At 41.9% G+C, this 5,000-nt stretch overlaps 13 non-coding genes and 9 pseudogenes across 13 annotated transcripts; all 22 read right to left on the reverse strand.

Moving 5' to 3' along the window:
• Window positions 1-89: 89 nt before the first annotated feature.
• LOC134891986 (5S ribosomal RNA) lies at window positions 90-207 on the reverse strand (annotated as a pseudogene).
• Window positions 208-315: 108 nt separating this feature from the next.
• LOC134894805 (5S ribosomal RNA) lies at window positions 316-433 on the reverse strand (annotated as a pseudogene).
• Window positions 434-541: 108 nt separating this feature from the next.
• On the reverse strand, window positions 542-659 carry LOC134890100 (5S ribosomal RNA; annotated as a pseudogene).
• Window positions 660-767: 108 nt separating this feature from the next.
• LOC134887856 (5S ribosomal RNA) lies at window positions 768-885 on the reverse strand (annotated as a pseudogene).
• A 108-nt stretch (window positions 886-993) lies between these two features.
• On the reverse strand, window positions 994-1,111 carry LOC135066391 (5S ribosomal RNA). The gene has a single exon (XR_010252638.1). It is a non-coding gene; the product is annotated as a 5S ribosomal RNA (ribosomal RNA).
• Window positions 1,112-1,219: 108 nt separating this feature from the next.
• On the reverse strand, window positions 1,220-1,337 carry LOC134891987 (5S ribosomal RNA; annotated as a pseudogene).
• A 107-nt stretch (window positions 1,338-1,444) lies between these two features.
• Window positions 1,445-1,563, reverse strand: LOC134889791 (5S ribosomal RNA; annotated as a pseudogene).
• A 107-nt stretch (window positions 1,564-1,670) lies between these two features.
• LOC135066971 (5S ribosomal RNA) lies at window positions 1,671-1,789 on the reverse strand. The gene has a single exon (XR_010253203.1). It is a non-coding gene; the product is annotated as a 5S ribosomal RNA (ribosomal RNA).
• Window positions 1,790-1,896: 107 nt separating this feature from the next.
• LOC135060160 (5S ribosomal RNA) lies at window positions 1,897-2,015 on the reverse strand. The gene has a single exon (XR_010246551.1). It is a non-coding gene; the product is annotated as a 5S ribosomal RNA (ribosomal RNA).
• Window positions 2,016-2,122: 107 nt separating this feature from the next.
• LOC135061689 (5S ribosomal RNA) lies at window positions 2,123-2,241 on the reverse strand. The gene has a single exon (XR_010248062.1). It is a non-coding gene; the product is annotated as a 5S ribosomal RNA (ribosomal RNA).
• Window positions 2,242-2,348: 107 nt separating this feature from the next.
• On the reverse strand, window positions 2,349-2,467 carry LOC135066580 (5S ribosomal RNA). The gene has a single exon (XR_010252824.1). It is a non-coding gene; the product is annotated as a 5S ribosomal RNA (ribosomal RNA).
• Window positions 2,468-2,574: 107 nt separating this feature from the next.
• On the reverse strand, window positions 2,575-2,693 carry LOC134888128 (5S ribosomal RNA; annotated as a pseudogene).
• A 107-nt stretch (window positions 2,694-2,800) lies between these two features.
• LOC135066581 (5S ribosomal RNA) lies at window positions 2,801-2,919 on the reverse strand. Its single transcript, XR_010252825.1, has one exon. It is a non-coding gene; the product is annotated as a 5S ribosomal RNA (ribosomal RNA).
• Window positions 2,920-3,026: 107 nt separating this feature from the next.
• Window positions 3,027-3,145, reverse strand: LOC134894965 (5S ribosomal RNA; annotated as a pseudogene).
• Window positions 3,146-3,252: 107 nt separating this feature from the next.
• On the reverse strand, window positions 3,253-3,371 carry LOC134901107 (5S ribosomal RNA). Its single transcript, XR_010174601.1, has one exon. It is a non-coding gene; the product is annotated as a 5S ribosomal RNA (ribosomal RNA).
• Window positions 3,372-3,478: 107 nt separating this feature from the next.
• On the reverse strand, window positions 3,479-3,597 carry LOC135059409 (5S ribosomal RNA). Its single transcript, XR_010245812.1, has one exon. It is a non-coding gene; the product is annotated as a 5S ribosomal RNA (ribosomal RNA).
• A 107-nt stretch (window positions 3,598-3,704) lies between these two features.
• Window positions 3,705-3,823, reverse strand: LOC135066287 (5S ribosomal RNA). The gene has a single exon (XR_010252539.1). It is a non-coding gene; the product is annotated as a 5S ribosomal RNA (ribosomal RNA).
• Window positions 3,824-3,930: 107 nt separating this feature from the next.
• On the reverse strand, window positions 3,931-4,049 carry LOC134887459 (5S ribosomal RNA; annotated as a pseudogene).
• A 107-nt stretch (window positions 4,050-4,156) lies between these two features.
• LOC135061690 (5S ribosomal RNA) lies at window positions 4,157-4,275 on the reverse strand. The gene has a single exon (XR_010248063.1). It is a non-coding gene; the product is annotated as a 5S ribosomal RNA (ribosomal RNA).
• A 107-nt stretch (window positions 4,276-4,382) lies between these two features.
• Window positions 4,383-4,501, reverse strand: LOC134901696 (5S ribosomal RNA). The gene has a single exon (XR_010175180.1). It is a non-coding gene; the product is annotated as a 5S ribosomal RNA (ribosomal RNA).
• Window positions 4,502-4,608: 107 nt separating this feature from the next.
• Window positions 4,609-4,727, reverse strand: LOC135061180 (5S ribosomal RNA). The gene has a single exon (XR_010247570.1). It is a non-coding gene; the product is annotated as a 5S ribosomal RNA (ribosomal RNA).
• A 107-nt stretch (window positions 4,728-4,834) lies between these two features.
• Window positions 4,835-4,953, reverse strand: LOC135066288 (5S ribosomal RNA). The gene has a single exon (XR_010252540.1). It is a non-coding gene; the product is annotated as a 5S ribosomal RNA (ribosomal RNA).
• Window positions 4,954-5,000: the final 47 nt, after the last annotated feature.

The raw sequence follows: 5,000 nt of genomic DNA on the forward strand, positions 1-5,000 counted from the left end.
AGATCTTTTCTACTTCTAACTACTGGTTCATAAATTAATACGTTTGAAAATGGAATGCATCAACAGAACGGTGTTGGCAGTATAAAAATATCTACAGCACCTTGTATTCCCAGGTGGTCTCCCATCCAAGTACTAACCAGGCCCAACACTGCTAAGCTTCCAAGATCAGATGAGATTGGGCGTATCCAGTGTGGTGTGGCTGTAGATGAGCTTTGTGGTTTCTGTTAGAACTTTTCTACTTCTAACTACTGGTTCATAAATGAGTACGTTTGAAAATGGAATGCATCAACAGAACGGTGTTGGCAGTATAAAAATATCTACAGCACCTTGTATTCCCAGGTGGTCTCCCATCCAACTACTAACCAGGCCCAACACTGCTTAGATTCCAAGATCAGATGAGATTGGGCGTATCCAGTGTGGTGTGACTGTAGATGAGCTTTGTGGTTTCTGTTAGAACTTTTCTACTTCTAACTACTGGTTCATAAATGAATACGTTTGAAAATGGAATGCATCAACAGAACGGTGTTGGCAGTATAAAAATATCTACAGCACCTTGTATTCCCAGGTGGTTTCCCATCCAAGTACTAACCTAGCCCAACACTGCTTAGCTTCCAAGATCAGATGAGATTGGGCGTATCCAGTGTGGTGTGGCTGTAGATGAGCTTTGTGGTTTCTGTTAGAACTTTTCTACTTCTAACTACTGGTTCATAAATGAATACGTTTGAAAATGGAATGCATCAACAGAACGGTGTTGGCAGTATAAAAATATCTACAGCACCTTGTATTCCCAGGTGGTCTCCCATCCAAGTACTAACCAGGTCCAACACTGCTTAGCTTCCAAGATCAGATGAGATTGGGCGTATCCAATGTGGTATGGCTGTAGATGAGCTTTGTGGTTTCTGTTAGAACTTTTCTACTTCTAACTACAGGTTCATAAATGAAAACGTTTGAAAATGGAATGCATCAACAGAACGGTGTTGGCAGTATAAAAATATCTACAGCACCTTGTATTCCCAGGTGGTCTCCCATCCAAGTACTAACAAGGCCCAACACTGCTTAGCTTCCAAGATCAGATGAGATTGGGCGTATCCAGTGTGGTGTGGCTGTAGATGAGCTTTGTGGTTTCTGTTAGAACTTTTCTACTTCTAACTACTGGTTCATAAATGAATACGTTTGAAAATGGAATGCATCAACAGAACGGTGTTGGCAGTATAAAAATATCTACAGCACCTTGTATTCCCAGGTGGTCTCCCATCCAAGTACTAACCAGGCCCAACACTGCTAAGCTTCCAAGATCAGATGAGATTGGGCGTATCCAGTGTGGTGTGGCTGTAGATGAGCTTTGTGGTTTCTGTTAGAACTTTTCTACTTCTAACTACTGGTTCATAAATGAGTACGTTTGAAAATGGAATGCATCAACAGAACGGTGTTGGCAGTATAAAAATATCTACAGCACCTTGTATTCCCAGGTGGTCTCCCACCCAACTACTAACCTAGCCCAACACTGCTTAGATTCCAAGATCAGATGAGATTGGGCGTATCCAGTGTGGTGTGACTGTAGATGAGCTTTGTGGTTTCTGTTAGAACTTTTCTACTTCTAACTACAGGTTCATAAATGAATACGTTTGAAAATGGAATGCATCAACAGAACGGTGTTGGCAGTATAAAAATATCTACAGCACCTTGTATTCCCAGGTGGTTTCCCATCCAAGTACTAACCTAGCCCAACACTGCTTAGCTTCCAAGATCAGATGAGATTGGGCGTATCCAGTGTGGTGTTGCTGTAGATGAGCTTTGTGGTTTCTGTTAGAACTTTTCTACTTCTAACTACAGGTTCATAAATGAATACGTTTGAAAATGGAATGCATCAACAGAACGGTGTTGGCAGTATAAAAATATCTACAGCACCTTGTATTCCCAGGTGGTCTCCCATCCAAGTACTAACCAGGTCCAACACTGCTTAGCTTCCAAGATCAGATGAGATTGGGCGTATCCAGTGTGGTGTGGCTGTAGATGAGCTTTGTGGTTTCTGTTAGAACTTTTCTACTTCTAACTACTGGTTCATAAATGAATACGTTTGAAAATGGAATGCATCAACAGAACGGTGTTGGCAGTATAAAAATATCTACAGCACCTTGTATTCCCAGGTGGTTTCCCATCCAAGTACTAACCTAGCCCAACACTGCTTAGCTTCCAAGATCAGATGAGATTGGGCGTATCCAGTGTGGTGTGGCTGTAGATGAGCTTTGTGGTTTCTGTTAGAACTTTTCTACTTCTAACTACAGGTTCATAAATGAATACGTTTGAAAATGGAATGCATCAACAGAACGGTGTTGGCAGTATAAAAATATCTACAGCACCTTGTATTCCCAGGTGGGCTCCCATCCAAGTACTAACCAGGTCCAACACTGCTTAGCTTCCAAGATCAGATGAGATTGGGCGTATCCAGTGTGGTGTGGCTGTAGATGAGCTTTGTGGTTTCTGTTAGAACTTTTCTACTTCTAACTACTGGTTCATAAATGAATACGTTTGAAAATGGAATGCATCAACAGAACGGTGTTGGCAGTATAAAAATATCTACAGCACCTTGTATTCCCAGGTGGTTTCCCATCCAAGTACTAACCTAGCCCAACACTGCTTAGCTTCCAAGATCAGCTGAGATTGGGCGTACCCAGTGTGGTGTGGCTGTAGATGACCTTTGTGGTTTCTGTTAGAACTTTTCTACTTCTAACTACTGGTTCATAAATGAGGATGTTTGAAAATGGAATGCATCAACAGAACGGTGTTGGCAGTATAAAAATATCTACAGCACCTTGTATTCCCAGGTGGGCTCCCATCCAAGTACTAACCAGGTCCAACACTGCTTAGCTTCCAAGATCAGATGAGATTGGGCGTATCCAGTGTGGTGTGGCTGTAGATGAGCTTTGTGGTTTCTGTTAGAACTTTTCTACTTCTAACTACTGGTTCATAAATGAATACGTTTGAAAATGGAATGCATCAACAGAACGGTGTTGGCAGTATAAAAATATCTACAGCGCAATGTATTCCCAGGTGGTATCCCATCCAAGTACTAACCAGGCCCAACACTGCTTAGTTTCCAAGATCAGATGAGATTGGGCGTATCCAATGTGGCTTGGCTGTAGATGAGCTTTGTGGTTTTTGTTAGAACTTTTCTACTTCTTACTACTGGTTCATAAATGAATACGTTTGAAAATGGAATGCATCAACAGAACGGTGTTGGCAGTATAAAAGTATCTACAGCACCTTGTATTCCCAGGTGGTCTCCCATCCAAGTACTAACCAGGCCCAACACTGCTTTGCTTCCAAGATCAGATGAGATTGGGTGTATCCAGTGTGGTGTGGCTGTAGATGAGCTTTGTGGTTTCTGTTAGAACTTTTCTACTTCTAACTACTGGTTCATAAATGAATACGTTTGAAAATGGAATGCATCAACAGAACGGTGTTGGCAGTATAAAAATATCTACAGCACCTTGTATTCCCAGGTGGTCTCCCATCCAAGTACTAACCAGGCCCAACACTGCTTAGCTTCCAAGATCAGATGAGATTGGGTGTATGCAGTGTGGTGTGGCTGTAGATGAGCTTTGTGGTTTCTGTTAGATCTTTTCTACTTCTAACTACTGGTTCATAAATTAATACGCTTGAAAATGGAATGCATCAACAGAACGGTGTTGGCAGTATAAAAATATCTACAGCACCTTGTATTCCCAGGTGGTCTCCCATCCAAGTACTAACCAGGCCCAACACTGCTAAGCTTCCAAGATCAGATGAGATTGGGCGTATCCAGTGTGGTGTGGCTGTAGATGAGCTTTGTGGTTTCTGTTAGAACTTTTCTACTTCTAACTACTGGTTCATAAATGAGTACGTTTGAAAATGGAATGCATCAACAGAACGGTGTTGGCAGTATAAAAATATCTACAGCACCTTGTATTCCCAGGTGGTCTCCCATCCAACTACTAACCAGGCCCAACACTGCTTAGATTCCAAGATCAGATGAGATTGGGCGTATCCAGTGTGGTGTGACTGTAGATGAGCTTTGTGGTTTCTGTTAGAACTTTTCTACTTCTAACTACTGGTTCATAAATGAATACGTTTGAAAATGGAATGCATCAACAGAACGGTGTTGGCAGTATAAAAATATCTACAGCACCTTGTATTCCCAGGTGGTTTCCCATCCAAGTACTAACCTAGCCCAACACTGCTTAGCTTCCAAGATCAGATGAGATTGGGCGTATCCAGTGTGGTGTGGCTGTAGATGAGCTTTGTGGTTTCTGTTAGAACTTTTCTACTTCTAACTACTGGTTCATAAATGAATACGTTTGAAAATGGAATGCATCAACAGAACGGTGTTGGCAGTATAAAAATATCTACAGCACCTTGTATTCCCAGGTGGTCTCCCATCCAAGTACTAACCAGGTCCAACACTGCTTAGCTTCCAAGATCAGATGAGATTGGGCGTATCCAATGTGGTATGGCTGTAGATGAGCTTTGTGGTTTCTGTTAGAACTTTTCTACTTCTAACTACAGGTTCATAAATGAAAACGTTTGAAAATGGAATGCATCAACAGAACGGTGTTGGCAGTATAAAAATATCTACAGCACCTTGTATTCCCAGGTGGTCTCCCATCCAAGTACTAACAAGGCCCAACACTGCTTAGCTTCCAAGATCAGATGAGATTGGGCGTATCCAGTGTGGTGTGGCTGTAGATGAGCTTTGTGGTTTCTGTTAGAACTTTTCTACTTCTAACTACTGGTTCATAAATGAATACGTTTGAAAATGGAATGCATCAACAGAACGGTGTTGGCAGTATAAAAATATCTACAGCACCTTGTATTCCCAGGTGGTCTCCCATCCAAGTACTAACCAGGCCCAACACTGCTAAGCTTCCAAGATCAGATGAGATTGGGCGTATCCAGTGTGGTGTGGCTGTAGATGAGCTTTGTGGTTTCTGTTAGAACTTTTCTACTTCTAACTACTGGTT

Source organism: Pseudophryne corroboree, chromosome 3 (genome assembly GCF_028390025.1).
Source record: "Pseudophryne corroboree isolate aPseCor3 chromosome 3, aPseCor3.hap2, whole genome shotgun sequence".
NCBI classification, from domain to species: Eukaryota; Metazoa; Chordata; class Amphibia; order Anura; family Myobatrachidae; genus Pseudophryne; species Pseudophryne corroboree.